The sequence below is a fragment of the Chinchilla lanigera genome, unplaced genomic scaffold (genome assembly GCF_000276665.1).
Source record: "Chinchilla lanigera isolate Chin_1 unplaced genomic scaffold, ChiLan1.0 scaffold00097, whole genome shotgun sequence".
NCBI classification, from domain to species: domain Eukaryota; kingdom Metazoa; phylum Chordata; class Mammalia; order Rodentia; family Chinchillidae; genus Chinchilla; species Chinchilla lanigera.
The window spans coordinates 1833560-1861354 of NW_004955498.1; positions in this window are offsets into that span (position 1 = coordinate 1833560).

The window sequence follows — 27795 nt, forward strand, 5'->3', positions numbered from 1 at the left end:
ATACCCAAGATCATGTAAGTCATTACAATGTGTTTTTGAGAGTTGCCACTTCACTGCTCTATAAAAAGCTTCCTGGAAAAGTATTAACAGATGGCCTCTTATTCTCTGAGACTGTTAGTAGCACACCAGATGGTAACCCAAATGAGAAGATTCAACTGAAATTCTCCAAACCAAAGGAAATGTGACACTAGCTTTTTAATAGGTGTACAGCATTAGAGGTAGCAAAGAAATGATCAACTAAGATAAAAACTCATTTTCTTGCTTTATTTCAATGTGAAATCCAGTCTTTATTGTCCTACCAGCTTTCCAGATAGCTCATATAATAAATGCTGGAAATGGTTTGCCCAACACAAACAGAACTTTATTCGAAATGACTGACAGATTTATGAGGTGTAAGGCTAGTCTAAAGAATGAAAATGCAAGGCAGAGCCCCAGGGACGAGTGCTCTGTGCCATGGACACTCCTTTCTCTCCAGGACTAGTCATTAGTTCGCAGAATTTTGCTCTTATTGTTAGAAATATTAGACCTCAGCTCAACTGTCAAACTTTTGACAGGGAGGTAATAACTGTTCTAAGATACTCATCATCCTTCCAGATATATGACTCATCTACGGGTGAATAAAAAGCCTGGACTGGGTAGGGTTTCCCTCCAAGGCATTACTGCAATACAAATTCCTTAGCAGGCTCACACTTTTGCATCCCAAAGAAATCTTGCCCCATTAGGGTTTAGGAACCACCAATGGAGTGTTCATGTGTTGGTAGGAAGATACTCTTTTGCCATCCTAGGCTACATGAGTACATGGGGATGGTTTTGCATATCAGAGAATCCCCAAATGCAAATGTTTCAAGAAGACCATGGGCACCCCCTAGCCCTACATTGGCACTCAGCTACTCTGTTCTCCAAACCGTCTTGGATCTTCAAAGATGGACCCACTTGGGCACATTGTACACTTGAAATTTGGCAAAGTGGCTAATAGTATGGTCTGAGGTGCAAACATACAATATTAAAACGTGTATGTATTCTTTGAATCAGTCAAATAGGGGAAATGGTGAATCACAGCCTCTCTGACTATTCAACGCTCTATGGGGAGTTAAACTTGAAAAATTCTTGGCCTGAAACCCTGCTGGTCCTTCTTGTTCAAGTACAGCTCTAAGACAGGCTGGGGTAAACACCAAAGAAACACGGCTGCTACAAAGCTCACCAAATGTATAGGAGCACATTCCAGTTTTCTTGTGAGCTCTTGCGACAATTAGTTTTAGAAAGAAGCAAAAAAACCTAAGCATTTGGTCCATCCTCTACTCTTGTGGATCCTCCATACCTGTGGAGTCATGCCCGTGAGGATCCATTAATTGGAGGAGACAGACAGTTGCTAAAGCTCAAGGGAACAGGTACTGTCTAAAGAAAGAATGATTAATCAACGGGAATGAACAGCACAGGAAACAATTCCAGGAAACAGCACAGGAAGAAGAAGAAGCAAGAAGCGCAAGTTGCCATGTGTGTCTAAAGGAGAGGGATCCTGGTTCTGGGTTAATGAGGAGAGAATCTTTGCTTGAAGACAGACAGAGGACACTGAGCTTCCTCCATAGTAAGGCAAAAAATTTCTATCCACAGGCCACCCACTTCTCTAAAAAATATTTGGCTAAATGATTCTGCTTCCCAGGTCTCTGGAAAGTAGACACAAAACTGGAAAGAAGGAATTCCCACAATACATTCTTTACCTTCTTGTCTTATACAAGTATGGTACATCGCTGTCTGGTGTCCCAAAGAGATTAAGCCTATCCTCATTTCTGGAACAGTGAGTCAGTTTGAAACTGGGAACCAGATCCAAGAACTAGAGCTCTTAACCTAGGGCCTATGGTCATTTAGAATAGATCTTTAGAACTTCAAGAAGCTTCCTGAAATCATAGGTATAGAAGACGATATATGTGCATATGAATATACAGGGATGTGGAGCAAACTATGTGTTCCCTGGGGTCCTTAAATTAGTCTATAACTCCAAGAAAAGGGGAGAAATCACTTCTCTAGAATATGGTGACCTAACCAAGAAGCTGCTCTTGAGAAACCCTACTTATCACCAACCATCACTCACAGAGAGCACTTACAAACCTAGGTGGTAACCCTGCACCCTCCCCGAAAATGTACAAGAATATGTTGCCTAAACTGCGGTCATCACAAGCATTCCTACTGTTTCTAAAAATCGTCAGGAAAGATTTTGCTACTTCCCTTAGTTAATTTTCAAAAACGACAGCCATTCCCAAAGTCTAATAACTCTCCTTTTATTGGCTACCAATTCCTCACCCTACGGATAAGATTGTGCTTTTTGTACTGCTAAGTCTTAGAGTAACTGGCTCATCCTTCAAGAATTCAAAGAGAGATCTGGTGGCAAACTAGTTCTGTTCAACACAAAAATGTCTGAGCTTTCTTTACTATGCAGTGTATTAGGACTCAAAAAGAAGCTACATTAATCTCGTAATAATTAAATGAAAACATGATTGCCAATTTACAGAAGAGGATAATGTATGAATTTGCAAAGTACGCAGATGTCCTCTCAGACAAAGAAGCGTTTCTGTAAAGTCAAACAGACTGATAATAACATCACATATTTATCATGGTGGTGGATGCAGACAAAATCCCACAGAGAAAGCCTTCCTCTTGGTTTCAGGATTGGCTGCCATCCAAAATTCACAGACTATAAACAATGAAAAACTTTCCATGAAGAAAAGTTAGGGATAGAACTCACTTGGGGTGCCCAACTTTCTAAGGAAGTGCTCAAGCCATAAGTCAAAGTAACATTTTCATCAGCCCAAGGTGGCAGGCAGGATAAACGACCTGGCCATGAATGCACACGTTGAGAAGAAACTGTGCGAGAGGCCCTCAGGAAATACCTGTGGAATGCTGACTCCTATCCCAGCAGACCTGGACCGGAGAGGAAAGCATGGAAGGTGTTACACCACAGTGGGAAGCTAAACTCCTCGAACTCTGCTCACTCCAGTGAAACGTGAAGCACAACAGCTTCTTTGTTGTCTTTCTGTTGAAACAAGTTTCTGCTTTCCCGGGCAGCCTAATTGGAGGGACATGCTAGCTGGGCTGTTGTGTTACACAAAGTTAAGGTTGAAGATGGCCCTGAGTCAGGGCCTAGAGCTAAAGCCTAATGCTGGCCTAGTCCAGGAGATTACAATTTTCTCTGTGATTACTGTTGCTCCAGGTGAGCAGATGTCCACATATTTTACACTCTATTTTTCTGAGGTGTTGACGTTTTCCAGCTTTTGAAGATGTAAATTTGTGATGTGTGAAATGAAAAGAAAAGTACAGTACCAGCTTCTTTGAAAATCTGAAAGAAAAAAAGACCATTAAAAACATTCTTTCCCCTTGAGGTCACTGGGTTGAATCTACCTTGGGCTGGTCATTACCGAACCACATGACTAAGACTTAATTGCTAAATATCCAAGTTTCAGAGCATTGAGAGAAGAGAGAGGAAAAGGTGCTGAGTGAAGACAGGGAGAAAAACGGGTTAATCAGAAATCTCAGCAGCTGGTTCAGCTGGGGTCTGGGCCCAGAAAAGGGGGTTAATTGTTGCCAGGAGGCTCATAACCATGGTTGGAAACCACGAGAAGTCTGTGGGAATTTACTTTTCTCAAACTAAAAAATACTGTTGATTGGTCTTAAATAAAGAAGAGAAAGGAGTCATCCTCTCTTGCCCAGTCGATCACAGCCAGACCCTGAGGCCTATAATATATAGGTTGCCCCATGAAAAGAAGTAGTGCTTAAAGAGTCCGTAAACATTTTTAAATACTTAGTAGAAGCTTTTCTGTGGGTGCTGAGAGATAAAGAAGACCAAAACCACAGGGACCAAAAGACGCTGGGGCACGAGGAAGACTCCTTCCCACACACGGGCGTCTCCGTACCTCTATAAGAGCTACAGATGACCACACATTATGGAACAATCACTGAAACCACGGATTAAGTTAATACACATGCAGAGGCCAAAGGGCTACCGAATATATAAAGTGACTAACACAGTGTAGGAAGTCAACACATGGAGGACATCGCTATTATTACATAGCTGTTTGAAACTTTCCTGCTGCACAGAACACAGTTCCTGAAATATAGCAATGAAGTCAGTGGTCAATAAATGTTTTTCAATGATCGTATGGATGAATGAATGAATGAATGAAAGAAAAAGTGCAATATAAATATAACATGAAAAGAATGTTCTTTCATTCCCTACATTAAATCATTACTGTTGCATTTACTTCCTGAAATTTTAAAAGCCATTCCCTACCACTGCCACTGCTCTATTCTCAACTCTAGCTTGCACTTTTGCAAAGTTTCCTAACTGGTCTCTCTTCCACCCACCTTCATTCCTCTCCTAATTTATGTACCACTTTGTAGCCAAAGAGATCTACTTAAAATTCTTATTTGGTCATCATGTTAACTCTCTTCCTGAAAAGACCAAAATGGGTCCACCACACTTAAGATAAAGACCGAACTCCTTTCATGGTGGGCCGAGCTAATGATGGGTGTAAATGCTTTGCTATCCCTCCCTTCCTCCACCGCCTCACTGAGAAGCGCTATCTAGTTGCCCTCACCTTGAGTCTAGGATGGATTACTGACTTGCTGAACTAATAGAATGTGGCAGAAGAGAGGCTTGGGGACGTCCAAGGCTGAATCACCTTCTGCTCAGCTTTCTTAGAGAACTCTCTCTGGGGCCACCAGCTGTCATGTAAAAAGGCCAAATGCTCTGAGACAGACATACTGAAGGATGAAAAGCCACAGGAGGAGAGAGGTCAAAAAACACTGAAGCTTCAGATATGGGTGGAAAGAAGCTAACTAGAAGGGCTTCCCAGTATGGCTGACCCATCTCTCTCCCTGACCCAGATGCCCACAGATAATCCTCCACCCCCTCTGCAGTACATGGGCGTCTCTTGGTGTGAAAGTAGGAAACCCATGGGGTTGTGAGGGATTGCAAAGGGGTCATTTGGGGATGTAGAGATGATGGGAGCGGTGAAGGAACTGGGTTGGTCTGTTATTTAAAACCTTCTGGGTTCCTCTCTGTCTCTGACCATTGCTCTCTACCTCCCTCTGTTTACATTTGCGCTTCAAACATCTTCCATCCTAATTTTCAGAATCTGCACTTGCAACTCATCTACACTTTCCTGGTCATTCTCAGATGTGCACAGAGCTGCAAAAAGTTTGAGTCATGCCAGGTATGGTTGTGCATACCTGTAATCCCAGCAATCTGGGAAGCTGAGGCAGGAGGATCACAGATTCAAGCTCATCCTACACAACTTACCTACTTAGCAAGACTCTGTCTCAAAAGTTTCAAAAGGGGCTGAGTATATAGTTCAGTGTGAAGGCCCTAGATTCAATACCCAGAAAAAAAGGAAAGAAAAAATACAATCAGAGAATAGATCATCCAGACAGAGCCCTCCCCACACCAATGTGAGGCCATCTGGATCAGAGACCAACAACCGAGCCACCCTTCCCAGCTTCGTGATCTACAAAATTGTAAGCAAATTGACATTGCTACTTTTAGCCACTAGGAGTTTTCCTTATGCAGTGATATATAACTGCAGTCTATGACCCCTCAGATCATGTACTACCCAGCCCCTCACTTTTTACTCCAGACATTACATGACAGTATTTCTGGTTTTGCATCCAGCCTTGCTGATCACCCACAATATCTTTTGTCTCAAGGCTTTGCACACACACAATGTCTCTCCACCATAAAACCACTACCAGCCTTCTCCATCTGAGTACCTTATCCTCCAGGTTTTAACATATCATCTCAGGAAAGCTCTCCCTAAGTCCCCAAACTATGTCAGATTCTTATACATATCACACGGTGCACTGTTCTGTCCTCTTTTATGGTTCTGCCTTTCACTTTGGGCTGAAAGTTTTGCCACTCCAAAAAAAAAAATACTATCCATCAGCTCAACACCCAGGATATTGCTTAGCACATGTAGATGCCCAAGAAATATTGGCTGGTTAGTTGATTTGTTGAATGAATGACTGTTCTGATGCATGATGTCAAAATAGCAAAACAAATGCCAGAGGCCAGGATCTAATCCGACCTCAGTGATTCCTGTCTTGTGGACCTATAGGAGATAATCAACCTTCTCAGAGGAATGCACTTTAATGTTTGTAAGTCACTATCTCACCCATCATTCTTTTTCCTTGACCTCGTCTCCTTAGATCTGCTGTCTCCCAAATGGAAATAACACATAACTTATTTAAGAGAGGAAAGTAATGTCATACACCTCATATGAGAATAAAGGAAGATTCTGAGAATTAATATGATTTTCTTCTACAAATAGAGTATTTTCTAATTGGCTATGGAATATCTAGGCCAATATATCCCATAGACAGCTTAGTCTCAATGTAGGCTTCACCTATTTTAAAAATACCAGTAAATTCCACCAGATATCTCTCCATGACAGAACCTGTACAAAGACACATCATCTAAGGTTGATGTCTTTGTTGCATTGGATTCCTAAGGAAAAGGGACTTTGAGGATTCACTTTCCAGTCACAAGCAGAACTTGTGACTTCTTCATGAAGAAAATTTGGTTAGCATCCTTTTCAAAGCACATATGCATATACCTGTGTACAGAGAGTACAGTACATGGTAGCTTTGGCTTTTCAACTTTGAGGCACTGAATGATCATATTGAAAGCATTCAAAAGCTAAGCTCCTGTGGGAAAGGAAGGGAGTGTTCTTTGTCTATCAGGAACTGACTGAGTACTAGGGAGACTTTGGAGATCAAAGTACTGGTGACCTAACGATAGCCCATTCACAAAATAAACTAGGCATTGACTTCACATGCGTTTCTCAAATAACTTTACCATCATGCATCGCTGTACATCAATACCTCATACTGCTTTGTGTCTACAGAATTTTCACTTTCTCTCGACTGTTGATAAATGAACATTTTAGCCAGCTCACTTCAGCAGCACCACCTTCTTTGTCTCTAAGTGTTTGCCCAACTATTTGGGTATTTATTCCTTTATGCCATTATTATTTCATGAAGTATTGGAAAATTAATAAGTGAATTGCTGATTCAAGTGATGCAATGGGTAATACTGTAAATACAATTGAAATATAGGCATTAGGCTCTGAAAGTAACAAATCTTTCATTGGTGTTCAATTATAAAAGGAAAAAGCCAACATTTTAAAACTTTTGCAAAATATCAGAAATTTTGATCTAAAACCACATCTAAAATACTTTAAATAAGTGGAGATACTTAAATATTTTAAGCAGAGTATGGAACTCTCCCATTATAATGTGTAAGCTCATTCTGTAATTTTCACATCTTCTATTTTGTATGATAGTGATGAATTTCTTGTATCTTATTTCATCCCCATAATTCAAATGAGAACAATAAATCATGGTAAGCCCTTAGGCTAGGCACTAAGAATTTGGAGATGAAAGATGTGGCCCTGCCCTCTAAGGTGTACATACAATGAGAGAATTCCCACACGGGGTGGGACAGGAGGTCTTAGAGGTGAGCACAAAGATTATTTGTGCACAGAGGTGGGAAATCTGGTCCTCCTGGGGGGTCTGATTTCTTAGCACAAGGATGTCTCTTCAGATTCTTATGTGACAAGCAGGAGAAGGCAAGGTAAAGGAAGTTGAGAAGGGTATTCTTGGGGCAAAGAAGATCATGCACGCACAAGACATGTGACAGCATGATGTCTACTGGAACATGAACTTTGAGATGGAGAGAAAAAGGAAGTAAGACTGGAAGAGACAAGTTAGGATTGGTGGCAAGGACTAAATTTTGAATGACCTTCGTGCCTAATCAGACGACCCTCTGCTATTACCCCTTCCTTCCCTTCACTTCCCTTTTCTTCCCTTCCTTTCCCTTCCCTTTGCTCCCTCTTCCGCCCTCCCATCCCCTCCCTCTTCCTTTTCCCTTCCCCTCCCCCCTTCTTTTCTTTCTCAAGGCCTGATGCCTACTAGGAAAGCATTCTACCACCGAGCCATACTTCCAGCATGAAAGGGCTTAAATTTTAATTAATTTTAAAAGCATCAATCAAGTCCTGGAGAGGAAGCTATGGATGTAGCTTCATGAGTTTCTGAGCTAAGATAATAACAGGAGAAATGGATGGGAACAAAAGTCATGGGAAGGAAAACTGTCAGGACTCGTGACTCGTTACTGTGGTGAATAAGAAGGAGAAACATAAACAGGACCCGGGTTTCTGCTCCACGCTCCTGTTCTGCACTAACGCAGGGGCTGAGAAGTGCCCCTTGTATGCTGTGACAGTCACTGAGCGTGGAGGGGAGTGCAGCTGTGGATGCAGATGACAATGGTCTGAGGACTGAGGCCAAGCTAAGAAGCACACGAGAGACTAATTCAGCTCCTGAAGAATAATACCCAGTCCAGGGGAAGACAGCCAAGCAGCAGATGCTGAAGAAGACCCATCTGTCCCCCAGATTCCAAAATGCTTGTGGCTAACACTGAGCTGAATAAGAAATTAAAATAAATGTCAGCCTTGAATTGCTTTGGACTTTGGAATTCTACACTTTGGACGGACACTTGTAAATAGAAAAGTTTTCAGTTTTGAGCTTTTAACTTTTTAGGCCTTGCCTCCTAAAAGCAAGAAGATTTAATTTTGAGCTTTCCTTTCTTTCCAGGAATTGGATCATGGGGTGAGGGTTATACTCAAATTTGAGATCTCAGTCCTGCCCACATGTTATTGTTGGAAAATCTTTAATTTGTCGTTCGACCCCATTGCAGAACCTCTGAAGCCCTCCCCTAGACAAGAAGGGTGAATACAAGTTGGGATAAAAAGAAAAGAGCTGATTGTCAGCTTTGTATAGAGACCAATCTTGAATCACAGTTAGTTAGCCTATTGTTCTGACCCATTCCAGAGCCTTCGGAAGCAAAAATCTATATTGCCTCCCAGGAGCCCCAGCAAGTGGCCCAAAGGAGCAATGCACAGTACTGGGAGAGTGAAAGCTGGGAGCAGTGCTGAGAGATTGCTGAGCTACTTTCCCTACCCAAAGAGGACAGCCATACCCCTGAAGACCTCAGCCATTCTGAAGTATTGTTGAGAGGACAAAGAGCCAGGAAACCCGTGGAGAGAACAGGAAGGAGGCTGGGTATTCTAGTCGATCAGCCTATTTAGGAAATAGAAAGGTACTGGGGAATCATGGAGAAATAAGAAGGAGCAAATCTCAAGCCCATTTACCTTTCATGCTTAAGCTATGGTCTCCAAGCCCCTCAGGAATAGTGGTGATATTTTAACTCCATCTGCCTGACTCCTACATCTGTCTTCCATTTGAACTGGAACTCAGGAAGAGGAGAGAGGAGAGGTGATGAGGGGAGGGGAGGGGAGGGGAAGTGTTATCAATTAACCCCTAAAAGTCCAACACATTCCAATATAATCCAAATATCCCCAAATCCTTCAAATTTCTAAATTCATCCATTCCTTGGAAATCTAAGTAAAATAACTCAAGCTGATAATCCACACAGTGAGGGAAGTAGATTCATCATCAGTATTTTCAAGGATTTCCACAAGGGCTTGAAGTTTCCTAATACCTCCCTTTCTAAATTTCTTATTCTCACTTTTTTCCCATTTACTCACTTTTGGAGGGGTTTCTGCAACTGCTATCCTCTCTTTCCCTACTTTGCCCTGTTTTTAACAATCCCGTGTCATTCATTCCTGCAGACACCCCTGATCCAGGTTATTCTATGTAACAAACTTTTCCTTACATCTTGAGCACAGTGGAGGGGAATTCTTACATAGACCAAAAAAAGGAAGCAATTCAGAACTGAAGGTTACCTGTCTTAGAGCCCGTTGGTTCCCCTGCCATGGTATTTGTCTTCAGGTGTCTTTCTTCTCAAACCCCAACCTCTTGTCTTGTCACTGGTATCCCTTCTCCCTGTGCAGCAATTCTCTGACTTCCCCTCTTGTACAATTCCCAGAGTCCCCATCACACCCACTCTCTAGGACGAGAGTCAGCAAGTGTTTTCTTTAAAGGACCACTGCAGCCCATCTGGTCTCTATTATCACTGCTCAGCTCTGTTTTTGTAATGAAAAGGTTGCCAAAGACAATACATAATTGAGTTGATGTGGCCAGGTTCCAATAAAGCTTTATTTACAGAAGCAAACAGTCGGCCATATATAGCCCTTGGACCATAGTTACCAGCCCCACTCCGAAGAAAGCTGAAAATTTTCTGCTAGTCCTTTAATTCCTTTATTACATGGTGATTGAGCTCTTCTTTACCTCAACTCCTCTCTTTACACACTTGGTTCTAGATCTTCCGTATGCATACTCCAGAGCCTCTTAAATAAATTCCTAGGCCAGAACCTTTTGTTTTTAGTTGAAATGTCATCATTTCCTAGTATCTTAGTTAGCTTTTCTGTAGTAAGGAACAACCCTTAAATCTCAGTGACTCACAAAGAAACCTTTTATTTCTCCTATAAATTATAAGTCCCAGGTTGTGGGTCAGCTCTGCTCTATGTGTCTTCTCATTCTAGGGTCCAGGTTCAAAGTACAGTCTCCTTTTGAAAGATGATCTTACTTATGGCAGAGGGAAAGAGGGAGAAACCTGGTAGGAACTCAAAATGACTCTTTAAACTTCCACTGAGATGTAGGGGGTTGCTCACTCACATTCTTTTAGCCAAAGGAATGTATGCAGCCAAGCTGGAGCACTATGGCACAGGGCAGCAAGGCCCTGCCCTGTGAGGACCAATGCTGTATGGGTCAAATGGCACTGAGCATAGATGTTTCATCCTCTTACAGGCAGCTAGGGAGAGAGAATATCATACTCTACCATGCCTAGAAGGTCAAGTTGCTTAATTCATTCTATTTATGAAATAGTTTTTTTTTCCCTTTTCTTTATGTACTAGATCTCTGAGGAAATATTATTTTATATCCTTGGTGATGTACAGGGCTTTCTAATGCCTACATCAGCTGCACATTTGCAGATCTTCTCAGAGAATTAGATTTCTACAGATGCCTCAGCTCCTCCATTGCCTGTTGGTTTTGATGAGCTTACTTACAAATGTTGACAAGGGAGACTCCACCAGCATGCGTTCCTGCGTGACTTTGAGGTGTGAAAATTCCCCGTCATGCATTGGGAAGCACGGTACATGAGAAGGAGAACTAGGCCTTGTTACAGCATGAAGGAGTGTGGAGTTCTTATCAGCGTAACCTAATCCATACTGACTAGTGCAGACTGTCTTTGATCAAAGAATCCTGCAAAGAAATTAGTAGTGTGAACATAATTTCAGGAGTCAGACAATCCAGCTAAGGATCTTATTTCCTCAAGTACTTTAAGAGCTCCAATTTTTTTTGAATAGTTGCTATAGTGACAAAAAGTTATTCTCTTCTCTTCATTTAAGCGGGTGCCCAAAGATACTTTCTGGTCCTTGTTTGAGTGGTTGTATGAACTTATTTAACAGTATTCACTAATTTGTAATGAATTCCAAAAACGGTTGTTGCCACATATTCTTAATTTTTAAATCAAGTATTTCTTCAGTATATATTCCAGGGGCTTTTCTAGGTGTTGGATATTCAGTAGAAAACAAGAAATAAATGGTTCCTTCCTTCACAGGAGTGAGGAATGTTCTCAAGCTAAGCAACAGGGTGCGATAGGGTGTATAACATGGGACCTATCTTGATCAGAGGGGATAGAGAAAGTCTCCCGGAAAATATGACTTCCTCACTAAAATTAGAAAAGTGAGTGGGAATCGGCCTGATATAGCTTGGGCCTGGAATATAGCTCAGCAGCATAAGTGCCTGCCTGGCAAGCACAAGGTCCTGAGTTCAATTCCCAGCACCAAAAAAACCAGTCTGACATAGCATCTATCAATAAAATCTTGATTAAACACAAGATTAAAAGAAGATATTTCTGTTAATTCAAAATTCTGGCTGGTTTAGCTAAATAGTTAATACTTTGCTTACAAACTAAAATTCCAGTACTTTTATATCTATTTCCTCATTTTACTGTTATAAATTCTCAATAAGGAAGATTGAGAATATATTATTTTTTCTGTTTTATAAAAACTTTCTATGCAACACACACATCCCTTACCCTTTACCATTTCCATACACACCAGCCCAAATTCCAGCTACCAGAGTCTCTGTCTGGACACTGTCTCTGACCACTAACGTCTGATCCACTCCCCGAAAAGCAGCACTGAAGGATAAGAAATTAATCCCCACACTAAAAGTGGCTTTGAACCAAAGACTGATGGAAGTCAATGTACGAATGACCTAACTTCTTCATTTCTCTGAGGCATATATTCTACTCTGGTGCCCAGAAGCCTCCACAAGGATTTAGCTCCAGTTGCTTACAGTAATAATATGTTTAATAGCACATCCTTTACTGATTACTTTTTGTTCCCTGTATCACTTCTTCCTCTACTCATATTTCCTGTGCTTGTCTCTGTGATGGTTAGTTGTGTGTGTCAATTTGGCCAGGCCTTGTTGCACAGCTTTTGGTCAAATACCAGTGTAGATGTTATATAAAGGTGTACTGGGGCTGATATTGACATTTAAATCAGGAGATTTTGAGTAAAGCAGATCATCCTTCATAATGCTGTTGGGCCTCATCCTACAGTTGAAGGCCCCAAGAGGAAAAGACTGAGCTCTACTACGGAGGAGAGAACTGTACCCCCAAGCTGCCCTTGGACTCAGGCTGCAACATCCATTTTTCTCTGAATTGCCATCCTTCTGGCTTGCCCTGCAGATTTAGGACCTACCAGCACCCACCATTACATGAGCCAGTTCCTTAAAATAAATCTTCTGTCTCTTTCTCCTCCCTTGTCTCATCTCTGTCTCTGTTTCTGTCTCTCTCTCCAGTAATCTGTATTAGTCAGCTTTCCTGTCTCTGTAACAAAATACCCAACACTCACAATTTGAAGGAGGAGAGGTGTGATTAGGCTCATTGTTTCGGGGGATTCAGGTCATGGTCAGCTAGTTCCAAGGTAGAAATAGCATAGTAGAAGGCCATAGCAGAAGAAAACTGTTCACCTCATGCTATCTAGAAAGCAGAAAGTGAAGGGAGAAGCCAGAGAGGGAAGTATACCCTCTAAAGGCATGCCTTCAGTGACATAGTCTTCCAACAAGGCCTTCTCTCCTAACAGAACACTTAGCTGTGAACTTATCACTACATAATCCCACTGTTGAATACAACATCACCATGAACCAATCACCTTCTCAAGCCCCCACCTCTGATCATGAGACTTTGGGGGAATATTCCAGACTTAAATCATACAATTGTGCCCCTGACCACCAAAGGACTCATGTACATTTTATTATGAAAAATGTACTTACTCCATCTGTAAGAAATGCCAGAGTCTTAATAGTTTAAGCATTGTTATGAAAGTCAAAGTCCAAAGTCTTCTCTGAAACTCCAGGCAAACTCTTAGCCTCAAACCCCTGTAAATGTCAAAAAGAAAGTTAAGTATTTCCAACATACAATGTCACAGGATGAACATTTCCATTGCAAAAGAGGAGTAGGAGGATAGAAGGAAGTCAGACTAAAGAAAGACCAAAACCCAGCAGGTCAAATACTAAATCCTATAGCTTCATGTGTAGCACCCCAGGCCAGTTGTGGACAGATATGAATTCCCCAAACCTGAGGCAGCCCTGCCCTTATGGCCATCTTGAAGTCTACATGACCTCGCTCCTGAGCTGCTTCTCCTCACTACATGTGATTTTCCTACACAGATGGTCAATGTTTCTGCCAACTTCCTGGGTCATCACTGCACCTTCAGCATCACTTTCACAGCTTCAAGCATCACAGTTTTGGGAGCTCTTGGCAGGGACTATGACTTTGCCCCACGTATTTGCTTAGCCTCCCAAGCTTTCTTCTGAAATCTGGGAAGAAAGATCTATGACTTCATAACACTTGCATTCTTCATGCCTGAAAACCTACCACCATGTGCATGATGCCAATGTCTGCCATCATCTTGTGCAGTAGCCTGGCCCCCTTGGGCCATGATTACAGAAGCCTCTCAGTACCTAGATGCCTGCGCTTAGGGAAATTTTTCCCTATGTGACACTGAATTATGAAGTGCTATGGGGTTCTCTTTTCATGCCATAGTCTTTCAAAAGAGTTTACTCTTTTATGCCCTTGAGGCTGAGAGGATAGAGTCTGTCTGGTTCCTGAGGTGCTTTCAAGGAATCTTTCCTATTGTTCTGATGCAAAGTACTTCTTTTTATCAGTGTCAGTCTCTTCAGTAGCCGCATCTATCTTTGCCTCAACTTTACCTGTAGTTCCTTTTGGACCAAAATTTAATTCTTTCAAATTTTTCTGCAATGTCTTTTGCTCCAGATTCTTACTATAAATCTGGCTAAAAGCAGTCAGCAGTACTCCTGCCACATTCTAAATGTTGGGCTGACTTGTAATATCCTCAACTAGACTAATCAGTCCACTGTTCTTAACCTCAGTCTCCTGCAAAGTCTCAGGATATGGACAAAATGTAAACAAATTCTACCAAAACGTAACTTACATGGCATCCTTGTTCCCATCTGAAACCTCGTGAGCCTAGCCTCTAATGTCTACACTCCTATAAGTATTCTAGCTTTTTGATCTCTAACTAGAATCCTCCATCAAACTGTGTTTATAGCATTCTAGGGCTACTCTTGTCCAAATCTCCTATATTTTCCAAACGCCTCCCACAAACCAGTTCCAAATATTTCTAAATCGTATGGTTAGGTATATTTGCAACCACGGGCGCACTCATGGTACCAATTTTCTGTATTAGAGAGATTTCCTGTCCCTGGGACAAAATACCTGACACCCACAATTTAAAGGAGGAGAGGCTGAATTTGGCACATGGTTTTTAGTGGATTCAGGCCATGGTCAGCTGGCTCCATGAGAAAACAAGCATACTGGAACAGCATGACAGAGAAAAGTCACTCACCTCATGGCAGCCAAGAAGCATAGGAGAAGAGGAAGCCAGAGAGGAAGCCACGCCCTTCAAAGGCACAACCCCAGGGACACATCTCTTCTGATCAGGCCCCACCTCCTAACAGCACATTTAGCTAAGAAATCAGTAATGGATCAAACCACTGATGAGTATAGCACAGCCATGATCCAATTACCTCCAAAAACTCTCACCTCTGAACACGAGACTTTTGAGGTACATTCTAGATCAAACCATAACAATTTACACACACACACACACAAATACACACACACACAGACACACACACACACACAATGCCTAATGGTTCTGTTTCTCTGGAGAATCCTAATACAATTTTCCAAATAAAATACTTGTACTCAGATAATTTTAAGGTCTCTTTCCTCAGAAACCCAACAGCCTTACAGATAGCGATTCCACAGCGGAAACCAGCTTTGTGTCTTGCTAAGTTCATAAGATGATTGAGATGTAGAGCTCAAACTAGAAGCCTTACTTCTTGGCCAGTGCTGCTTTCACCTCTGAACATTTGGCCAGCACTGACCAACCACTGCCTCCCTAGGCCCACGGCAGCCATTTTGAGTTGACGTTTTCCTCTAGGTTTAATTGAATCCTGATGAGACAGCCTCCCTCCCTCACCAAAAAAAGGAAACACATGAGGGACTGGAGCATGAAATTCAGCGTCACCCCTAGAAACTGAATCTTTTGGTCTAACCACAGCCGAGGCACCTTTCCCCATTCTCCTTTGAGGCCTCCAAGATCAGCATGGCCTAACCAAGCCTAGGCAGCACTTTTCATTGCTGGAAACCATGGAGACTTCAACAGAGGAAATATTTGAGCAAGGGCTGGCCCCTGTTCCCTCACCCCATTTTCGACCTGGCATGTTACTAGAAATGCAGCACAGGTCCAGCTGGGAGAGCAAAAACGCTGGAAACTAGGGCATTTCAGTTGAACTCTTCTCCAACATAAGCACATACTGCTTACTAAGGTGGCTTTAATGAAGCTGTGAACCCTGAAGCAAAAAATCATCTGGACCAGAGATAAGGGCACCTGACTCCTAGTGTCAGTATCACCACCCACCCCCTAGGTAGCACATCCAAGGTCACGGACAGGCCAAATGCAGAGTGAGGATGCAGCAGCAAATCCCTTCTGACACTTGGGTTTGGGACAATCCAAATAGTTCACATGGACTTGTTATACCCTAACAGCACAGCCAGACAAGCAGGACTATCGTGCCCTATTACACATGAGGAAGGTGATCATAGCTGAGAGAGATGAGTGCACTTACCTAAAGCCATATAGCCAGTCAGGGATGGACTAAGAATTCACATTCTAAATTCAGGGGCACATTCATGTCTTCCATGGTTTCTCTTAACAGGCACCCAAAGAGTGACTGAAATGTAACCAAACAAATACTTTTCTTAAACTTGTCAGGCCCTATTCTCAGTACTGAGGAAAAAAATGGTAAATAAGATGCCTCAAGATCCTGCTTTCTGGACCTGCATCCTCATGGGAGAGACCTATAATTACCTATTAACAAGAACATAACTCAAATTTGTAAAACAGTAAGTTCCATAGAGTAAATGAAGCCAGGTCATAAGAGAGAGAAATGGAACAGATCTAGATAGAGTGGACTGGAGAATTAGGCAAATGATGCTCTCTAGGGCCCAGGGCTGTTGAGGAAATGACGCTTGCTTGGGCTATGCATGTGTATGTTCGAGGGCAAAGCATACTATTCAGACTGGGATCCGGCCTCCAAAGGTGATACCCTGCAGGGCAGTCCCACACCCTGCTCCCTCCGCCAGGAGGTCTTCCCCAGGTCTGCAGTACCCGGATGTGGCTCTCAAGCTATATGCTGGCTGTGAATCTAGGATCCTGCTGCCTAAGAAAGTCAGGAAGTCTGTATGTGTGTGAGGTTGGAAGTGGAAAACTCTTCAAGGCCCTGTCTACGACAAAAGCTGGAAGATAAATGTATGGAATTTGCATTGTTACTGACAATGAACACAACTCAGAGTCTAGGCCAAAAAGAGGAATAAAAGTCCAAACATACATGGTCTTTTGTGAGAATACAGAGTATGACAGCTGGGAGGACAGTGCCTAGATGAGGCAATCCTGACCCAAAAGGGAGTTTTATCCTATATTACCCTGTGGGTCAGGGTCAAAGTTAGGGTCAGTGCTTGCATTTCTGTCTCAGATGAACAAAGGTAGGAACAAAGTCCCTAATCTCCACAGGCTCAAAGCCTATGAAAACAAGGAAGAAATGGTCCAAATAACTGCCACACATCTTGATCTTGCACAGTAATCACTTACATATGATAGTTGCTATTTTCAGAAGCATCCCCTTCTGAAGACCCACTTACCTCTTAAATGTTTATACTCAACAGCAATGGCAGTCTGGCAAGTGCAGGAGAGTAGCTTTAGAGTCGGTTAGGTCAATTCCACCCATCCTTCTCCCTAACTCATGGAGTGCAGAAAGGAGAAGACAGACGCCCACATGCTCCACTGGATTCTGAGGGTTTATTTCTGTTTCCCATTGTGTTGAGCAATCATGCCCAGAAAAGAGGAAGTGGCTAGCCCAAGGTCCAGCTCTCAGGTGGCAGAATGGGATCAAGCCCAGATCTTCCTTTGCGGTTGCTTTTGAGATCCCCCAGAATTTCTCTAGGGCCTCACAGACCCCAAAGAGGGATCAAAGAACGGGGGTTGTTCAGTTGCTTTGGTTGATCCAACAAGCTATAAGGTAGAAATGTGAGCACTACCTCTCCCCAGTAGGTAGTGAAAATCTCCAACAAGACAAGAGAACCTTGTGAGGAGTCAGAGGAGATGAATATTAACATGTTGGGACCTCAGGGACTAAATCAGGCTCAGGATCATGCTGCTTGATATGCCACCTATTATACGATGTCAGTGCTCCCTTTGCTGCCTACTGCGTTAGTCACTTTTCCCAGCACACATTAGCCAACACAATGTAAAGGAGAGCTTGAAATCTGGCTCACAGTTTTTGTCCATGGTTGGCAGCTTCAAGGCAGTAACATCATAGCAGAAGGCCAGGAGCATAGGACAGCTGCTTAGTTCATGATGGCAAGGAAGGAGATTGGGAAACAGAAGATGAGGCAAGGGACAAGTCATATAGACCCCCAAGCCATGACTCCATGACCCGCCCAGACGCACACAGACCTGTGCTCCACTAATCGTCTGGGCAGATCCCAAAGCAAATTAAGTTGAAAGTCCATCCTAGCCCCCATACCTTCCATCTCCTCCCTGGATGTACAGAGTGAACTCCACTACTGGTCCTGCTTGCAGACCAGACGTACTCTTGGACCCAGGGCAGTTGTGTCAGCAGCGGGACTTGGTTGGTGCAGCTTGTGTGCAGACCCTCCCACAGCCAGCACACAGTGGTCACTGGTTGAGCTTAAACTCCACCTTTTCGTGGGCTTAGAATAAAGTTATCTGAAACATGTATGCTTGTACAGATATGTATTGGGAAGAGGGCAAAAACAGAAAAGTGGAATATTACCTGCAATGACTGTAGTAGGTCATTTCTTCTGAAAACCATCCCCATAGGCAGGCTAAGAGCTTACTCATTCTTCACGTGAACATGTGACACTTATTACCACCCACCGTGGACTAGAACTCTTTGTGCCCAGCTTCATCTCTGGCCACCCTGAGACTCTGAGCTCCCTCAGGACAACTCCCACAACCACACCCAAGTCACCCTTTCTCTGGAGGGAGCCCAGGTTTTGCCAATAAAAATACAGGACACTCAGTCAAATTTGAAATTGAGATAATGAATATCTTTTTAGCACAAGTATGACCCAGTGATATTTAGGATCTAGGACTAGCAGTAAGCTATTGTTGGTTGTTCATCTGAAGTTCGCACCGAATAAGGCTTCCACCCTGCAGTGTATCGGGTAGCCCTGCTCTTGCAGCCCCATGGTGACTGCTACCTGCTGCCAACGTGCGCTGATGGAGAAAACAGCATAATATCCTGTTTTTCAAAAGTATTTGGAAATAAATACTACAGGCCACAACCGCAGAATTTGTGCCATTTTAGGGAGACATTTCACCATAGATAAAGCCTGTGCCTCTGGGTTGTAAATGAGACTTAGTCCCAGAGGGGGGAAAATGAGTTAGAAAGCAGTTAGAAAACAACCCCAGGGGATCCGAGACCCGAGCTTCATCTGCCGGGTATTTTATTCTCGTTAATTCATAACAGTGTCTTTAAAATCCTGGACTAGAATTCTAGAACAGTCAGTATGTGTGACAGTCATTACTCCTTGGAGACACCCTCTCCTCCAGCTGGACGCCCTTCGTGCGTTCTTGGTACCACAGCGGCCTCTAGTGGTTCTTGGAGGAACCACATGCTATTTCCACCACCGAGTTTGAGGAGTCCGGAAAGCCGGGGTGGAAGACCTGCGGCGCCCCTTGCTTGGACAGGGGCCTGGGCTGTGTGGTGAGATCAGAGGAGCAAGGTACAAAGCCAGCTGTGCGCCCTGGAAGGCAAGCTCTTCCCTGTTGCTGTGAAGCTCAGACTAGACCATGCCAAAGTGTCACATATCTGCTGACCCACTTTTACAGACCTTTTTGTGAATAAGGACTTGGCTTTGTGAGTATTTTTCTCTATCAAGCTGTGGTGGTAGAAATGTCCAAGAAAAAGCCCTTTTCAATGGGGTGAGAGACAGTGCTACTCAGAATTGACTCTCATTCCTCCAGCTGATGGGATGTAAATGGATAGTTGGGGGATGTGGGAAAGGTAAAGGCCCTGGAATTAGGATCCCGCCCACCCCTACCCAGGTGCCTATTACCGTCAACCTAACAAGGGTCTCGCTTCATTTGTTATGAAGGGCAGCACCACTGATCCATTATTAAAAACACACTATTCCCATAACTTTCTTCATTTTCGTATATGTAGCTCAGGGCAAAAGGTTCTCTGCCATGGCTTCCCTTTGGTTTGAAAGCAATACAAAGAAAAAAAGGAATTGGAAAATATAGCCACGGGAAGGCAGATGCTTGATCCTTACACACATGTGCGTGCCCTCCAGTTACATACAAAGGCAATTTTCCAAACGGATGGTCACCAGCCTTCCTGCCTTCCTTCTTTCCTTTCCAAGTTGATTTTCTAGCAGCTCTTAGCTTTGAGTTGATTCCCGCACACATCATTTCGAAAGAAATTTATCCCTTGGGTCCTTGCGCAATATTGTGGATGCAGTAGGCCTTACACTGAGGTCTAAACTCAGAGGTGGACTTTCAATAGACTTGGTGGACTTGGGTCTGAGGATTGCTTTAACCTGGCTAGTTGCAAATCATTGGGGGAGTCACTTACCTCTTCTTGTCTTTGACCAAGGACCTGGGTGGGCATCCTCCCAACCTCTGGTCCCTGGTTCTGCTGCCTTTGGTTTTCTCAGCCTCTTTGAAGACAGTTCTTTAGATCCATTCAATTAGCAAACATATCAGTGCCTAAAATGTGCCGGGTGCTGGGTTAAACACTTAGTGTAAAGAAATGGTTAAGAAATGCCTCCTTTCTTAGAGATAGATCTCCGCACAACAATATGAGTAGGACCAGAGGAAAGACAGACACCTGGCTGCTCTGCATCCTGCTGATAAGAGGGTGAATTTGTGCCACCTTTTTGGCAGGCAATTTGGCATTAACTTCCAGATTCTCAAATGCATACAGTACATTCGTTGGAAGCCCCAGTTGCCTGACTGACTCTAGTTAATTTAAACTTAAAAGATGTGTCTTATTGCTCTTGGTGGTGGGAGTTTTTGTCTATTTGCTTTGGGAAAGGCTATTGAGCAGCTCACAGAATATCAGGGAAGGCCAGTCTCAGACTCAATAATGGGTAAGGAGAAGGGTGGCCAGGCAGTTGCCATGACCACAGCCAAAATCATACCATAAAAATAGCCTGGCAACAACACAGCCCATTGCCACTGTTGGACAGTAGCAGCCACGGTCACCTTGGATTCTGGATGCTGCGCCACGCTGCCAGTGCTTCCCACTGCATCCTCTGGGAGAAGGCAGGTAGGTCACAAGTCTCCTGCCTGCCCTCTAACCACCGGCATCAGAGGGAAAGTGAGCACTTGGTATTTTATGCTTGTACAAAGTAGGCGTTGCCTCCTGTCCAAAATAATAGAGTGGGGAATATCCCAACTAGAGGGAGACATGTGTGACATTGGTAGCCAAAATCATGACAAATGTCCTCTATCTAGGCCTTTGACCTGGTTCCATTCCTACTATTTTATCCTTTAGAGAGATGTTAACACAAACATGAACAAAGATAAATACGATATTCCTGCATCGTAGTTCATAATAGAAATGACACTGAAAGCCAGATGTGCCTGTGAATGCCTGTCATTCCAGCATTCTAGGAGTCTGAGGCAGGAGGATCACATGTTGGAGCCAAGGCTAGGCAACTTAGCAACTTACCAAGACCCTGTGTCAAAACTAAAAAAATAAAAAAGGGTGGGGATGTAGTTCAGTGCAAAGGCCCTGATTTTAATCTGTAGTACCACCACACACACACACACACACACACACACACACAGGAAACAACCTAAAGGGTCAGCAATAGGAGTTTAAGGAAAGTATAGAAAAGTGTACAGCTATTATAAAAACAGTAATCATTCACTTCATAGATATTTGCTGGAGGTAGTACTTTGTGCTAAGTACTGGAAGGCACTGGCACAAAAACAAACTCTCTACCTCCATGGAGCTGAGCAGGGAAACATACACGTGAAATCATTAGGCAAATGAATTTAAAAGTGCAACTTAGCTAAGAGCTAAGAAGAATCAGTATGTGTAGAAGCAAGCTGAAAATGTGACCTAGCCAAAGATTTCAGGGAAGGATGACCTTGGGGAGAGTTAAGCATGCCCCTAAAACAGAGTACGAGTTAGGGTGACAAGGTGTGGCAGGTGGACGCAGGCCGAACCTTGAAGGCTCTGCACCAAGGCCAGGTTAAAGAATGTTCTGCTTGTCCCCCTAGCGATGGAAAGATTCTGAAATACTTAAGGCTGCAGGGAAATGCAAGTGGTGGACAATGACACAGAGTGACATTTTGCAAAGGTCCACTTGAGAAATGTATGAACCACGTAGGAGTGCAGCAAGAGCTGGAGACTAGTTAGTAAAAGGTCGCATAACCCAGTGACAGGAGATGGTGGCACAGAATGGGACGAGGTGGAGACAGAGACCTGGATAGATATACTCAAAGTCCACACGGCCTAGTGGCGGAAGTTTAGGCCCCGTAGTTTCCTGGGCCATCCAGGCCTACTGAGAGCAAACAGGATTGTGAGGCCCAAGGCCAACAAAAGCAGCATCACTGGTATTAACCCTTAGAGAAATACCTACATGCCTTAGATGTCATGGGAAAGGAAGGAAATTCTGGTTTCTAGTTGTGTGCACCAGGAAATAGCCTCCATAGAAATTCTTGCAATTAGCACGGCAAAGAAAGCGGGAGTTGGCGAAGCTCTAACAAAGCACACAATATGAAAAGCGGGTTGGGAAACAAGATGTAGAAAACAAATGGGAGGTAAGATACGAGCCAATTTTTTAATATATCATACAGAGGAAAGGATGTGTCAAATAAATACTGATGTTAGATTATGTTCTTTGCCTCTGTCTATTTTTCAATTCTTCTGTGACAACTATGTAATACTTTTTCACTAAGAAAGGAATATAATATTGTTTTTAAAAATCACCTAGAATAACTCCTATAGGCAAAGGAATCTGGACAGGAGGAAAGAAATCTGATTGCCTACTATTATAGAAAAAATGGTTGAAGTCTTCATTTCTATTTAAAAGTTCCTTATCATCTTTAAATATAGTTTCAAGGCTATATGCAAGGAGCACTTACCTCACAGGGTCAACACACTCCTTCAATAACTGAGTGTGCATTCCCTAGTCGTGAAAGTTCCAGGAACAGAAGGAGTTGCAGAAATTAATCCTCTGTCCAGTGATGGCCCATGTTAGGGTTTCTCTACATTGGCACTAGTACTTCTGGAGGATGCCCTGTGTATGCTTCCTGGCTTCTACTCATTAGAGGCTAGTAGGAATTCCTCCTCAGTCATGACAACTAAAAATCTCCCCGAGATTTGTCAAAATCAATCCCAACTGAAAACCAAGGGCCTAGGTGAGGCTTATAAACCTCAGGCGGCAGAGCGCTCACCACACCTAGGAGAAAGCCCTTCCAGCCATGAACTGCTAGGTTAGAAATTTCAGCCACCCAGTGGCCATCCGGTGTCTGATGCTAGGTCTTCCTTGCAGCTATAGGAAGCAAGTTCAGTGTATCTTGCAGGGCTGATCTTCACACATTTCAAGACTGTGCCATGCTCAGCTCCCCACCCTCACCTCCGCCCACTCCCAAATAGTCTCTCTCCCAAATCTGATACTCCTTCTTCAGCTGTTCCTTGCATAACATGTTGGGTCTTACCCATTTTAGGGAAGTCTTCTGAAAATGCCCCTGGCTGTCCACATTTCCATGACAGTTTTATGCACTCCACTAAATACAGTCCAGGTGCTGACTGTCAAGCTTTAGTCTCCTCCCATACACCATTCACCGATCCCAAGATTGCTTCCGCTTCCTGGCAGCTGTCCCATATTGCTATTGACCAAAATGCAGAAGGTTTCCATGTGTGACACTGCTTCCTTGGGTCACCCCTCCCTAACACCTAAGTCCTGGGGCCCAGAATTCTTATCTTCTTCAAGTTTCACCAGGTCATAAGAAACTGGTAAGCATGCTTGCCTCTAACGGCAGCGGGAAGGCTGAGGAATGGAACAGAAGAGAAAGCTGACTCTCCGTTGCATGCATTTGTGCCTTTAAACTTTGCACCATGCACACGTATTGCCTGGTCATGAGAAACAAGCCAGGAAGTATGTACATTGAACTTACTTTTCTTGCTGACATTCACCCAATCCTCTCAGCCTGTTTAGAAATTTATGTCTTCCAGTGACCTCACTTGCTCTACAAATATAGTAAGCACTGATTTGGAAATCTGCAGCCAAAGCCATTGATAAGGATAGGTAGAAAAAGAAGAACGGAAACTCATTCAGACACTGAGTCAAGATAAAAAGTGGGCCCTTTTCCAATGGGGACCCCAAGAACTCAACCACTTACCTGGTCACTATTGCATAACCGGTTTCCTTAAACAGGAGCCTGAGTGGTGAGCCTACTTCCTCTTCTGGGGAGTCTCTCCACTGTAACTGCAGGGCAAAAGGAGAGGCGTGGCACTGTCCCTAACGGCCCTTCTATTCTCAGGAACAGCTCACTACCCACCATCAAGAATTCAACTCCAAGGCAAAATCCACACCACAGCTGCCCTGGCCTAACGCTGGGAGGAACAGGTTGGGCACTTCAAGAGGGCAGACCTGTACAGTGGTATCAAGGTTTGTTAAACGGCTTCATTTATTTTAAGGACACAATCAGCAGTCCCAGAACAGCAGCAAAAACTATGCACACAATAATGGCAAATTTAGTATGATTTACTCAGACAATAACTCATGCTGCACTTAACACAAATACAAGGGTATGGGTTTCAATAGTGTGGAAGAGATGAATTCATAAAACCTGTTAAGTAAATAATGAGTTATGAGTATAAATCACCAGCAAAAGGTTGTTTTGGAACTAAACGAAAGACAATAAATTAGGGCCAGCATTTTGTAACTGCCAGCAGCAGGCCTGCTCCAAACCCTCTCACCCCCATTAATCATGGTCTCTGACTCTTACAAAGGGAAAATCAGAAGCAGTAACCCTGCCTTTGCTCCTCTCTTTGGTCACATCCTAACTCTTTCTTCCTGGCACATGATGCATATCCTACTGGACCAAAAGCCTTTGTCCCTTATGAGCGTGGGGTTCCTTCTGCCTGGGCTCTGCTGCGTCACCTTGCACCAGGTCCCTGGGGGTTGTCTCCTTGATGCCCTGTCCAGGACCAACCAAAACTACCTGTTCTCCCCAGCCATGTCTCCACTCCTATGAGGGTACTGGGGCCATCACCTACAATCCAGAATCAAAAGACAGCATCCTTTCATTCCATAATAGGTGAGAGTGACCACAGGCAAGACATGAAGTAAGAGCTGTTAAACCAATCCCAAAGCAAATTCTTGAGGGTGGGCTCCCCACGCCAGACTGTACGCATTTTATCAACACTGGAAAGTGGAATCTGCCACCTTCTGTGAATAACTGGGCAGGGATCCAGCTGGAGCTTGCAGCAGCACATGCAAAGGCGCGATCTGAGAGCAGCAAGGGCTCTTAGCACAGTGCAAACACTACCGACCATCTGAAGGCACTAATGACAACCTCTCTGCTTCAAGCTCCCTTGTGAAGAAGAGAGACCCTGCCTCAGAGAACCAAAGGGACTTCGAGCGCAGTGAGGAGTGCTGGCAGGTTCAACCACAAAAGCCTATACATAACACCGGGGGGAAAAAATGAGGAGAGGCCAAAAAGGGAATCTAACTTCTAGTTTTATCTCAGATCCTAGGCCAGAATTCAAGACTCTTCTGAAGAGCTGTAACCTGCAGGATGGACTCAGAGAAGGAGAAGCACTTGAGCACCCATTTGAGAATTTATACACACAACTCTTCACAGAGTGAAGTATGGATGGCTTGGGAACCTGCCAGGCAGCTGAAAGGTAGGGCCAAGGGGAGAACCAGCCGTTGCCATTGTCCAGAGAAATCTTGCTCTCTGTAGCCAAGGTGAGGCTGCTCCAGTCACCCTGCTCATCTCCCAACACACACCCCAACATCTCAAATGATGAGAGCTGAATGTGGGCTAAGTGTATACACGAATGAATGAAGAACAGGGACTTGAACAGACGTTTGTACAAACACGTTGATAGCAGCATTACTTGTGACAGGCAAAAAGTGGGAGGAAATAAATCAAGTGTCCATCAATGGAAAGGTGGATAAGCAAAATATGGTATGTGCATACAATGGAATGTTACTGTGAAATTCTGACACAAGCTACAACATGGATGAGCTTTGAGAATATTATGCTAACTACAGTAAGCCAGTTACAAAGGGAAGGAAGAAATGAAGGAAGGAAAGGAAGGGAGGGGAGGAGAGGGGATGGAAGGGCAGGGAGAGGAGGGGAGGGAAGGGAAAAATGGAAGGGAAAGGAAGGGAAGGGAAGAGAAGGTAAGGGAAGGGAAGGGAGGGGAGGGAAGGGAGGGGAGAGGAGGAAAGGGGAGGGGAGGGGAGAAAAGGGGAGAAGAAAAGAAGAAAAAAAGAGAAAGGGAAAGAAATTATATCATTTACAGGAATCAGGGATGGAAATGGAGATTGTCACGTTCAGCAAAATAAGCCAGCCAGAGTCAAAAATACAAGTCTTCCCTAATATGTGGAATCTTAGAAAGATGATATAAAAGTAGAGAAGAGACTATTGTGAGACAAGAAGAAGGGAATGGAAAAATAGTTACTAATTCCTAAGAAATCATGATGCTGACATGAGTTTACTGAGGTGGAAAAGGTGACCACTGTACTCCACTGAAGTGAAACAGTAGGTTACAAACAATACTTATGGCACTGTCAATGTATTTTCAAAAATGTATTAATGCACAGAGATATTCAGAGATCAGCTAGAATGATATTCATTTTGCTATTGTTAACCTGTCCCTGGAAGTGAGATACTGAGGGCATTTTTCTCCTTAAGAGGATTTTTAACTTCTTCTACTATCAAACGTTTCTATGTGAAGGAAGTTTAGAATCACTATAAGTATATGAAGTGATAGATATATTAATTAGCTTGATTGTAGGAATCACTTCACAATGTATGCGCATCACAAAACATGATATCATATACCTTAAGTATATGTGGTCCTATCAGTCAATTATACCAAATTAAAAAAGAAAAATGGGGGCTGGGGATCTAGCTCAGCGGCAAAAGCGCCTGCCTGGCAAGCGCAAGGTCGTGAGTTCGGTTCCCGGTACCGGAGAAAAACCAAAAAACCAAAAAAAAAAAAAGAAAAATGGTGAAGATGATAAATTTCATGTTATGTGTATTTTATGACAATTTTTTAAATGTACATTAAAATTTGAGAATTTCAGTTCAAAGAGAGAGATTAATGTAGTAAGAGTGGTGCAATCAATACAGCTCTTAACCAGTACTGTCAACTGGCATTAAAAGCATGCTGTCGTTATGTCAGCTCAAAAAGCAAGACAGAGATTATATGTGATAGATGTCAGCCATGTAAAGATAAAGTGCCCATATCTATACAATATGTGTTCTGAGCAAGAAAAAGAGTGCAAGGAAACACGCGAATGTCAGCAGTAGCTATATTCCATCTTTGTCAGTTTTCCCACTTTCCAAATTTCACACAATGAGCAAATATTACTCTTATGGTGGGATGTAAAGATGGCGTAAATATAAAACCAAACCACAGAAGCATTCAAATGAAAAGGAGTATTTATTCAATCTCCAGATGGGGAGGTGTCTCCATGTTTAACAGGAAATGACAGGAAAATGTATCACACAAGATCAGTTTATTGGTCACTTTCATTACTTTGAAAAATGAGGCCCAGAACTTGAAATTTAAAGGCAAATTCACACAACTGCTTCTGCAAATGCCCAAAAATCATACAGAGGAACAATGATCAAAAAAATGCCATTAATAAGCAAAGAGAGGTTAAAAGAGGATATCACTTTCATCTATTATTGCAGGGGTGTTTTTCAATGGTTTTTTTTTTGTATGCTTGTTGCTTTATTTTTTTAACTTTGGTACCCTAAGGTAGCAAGAGTTAGGAGAAAATGGAGACTTTTTAACAACTTGGCATTGAGAGACTGTCCTTGGGGAATGATTTGAAATATATAGAAATGTTTTATTCAGAAAGTTTATTAACACAATGTTATTTATAATACTGAAAACTTGGAAATAATCTAAATTTCCAACAATCGAAAGACAGAGCCGGGTGTAGTGGCGCACGCCTGT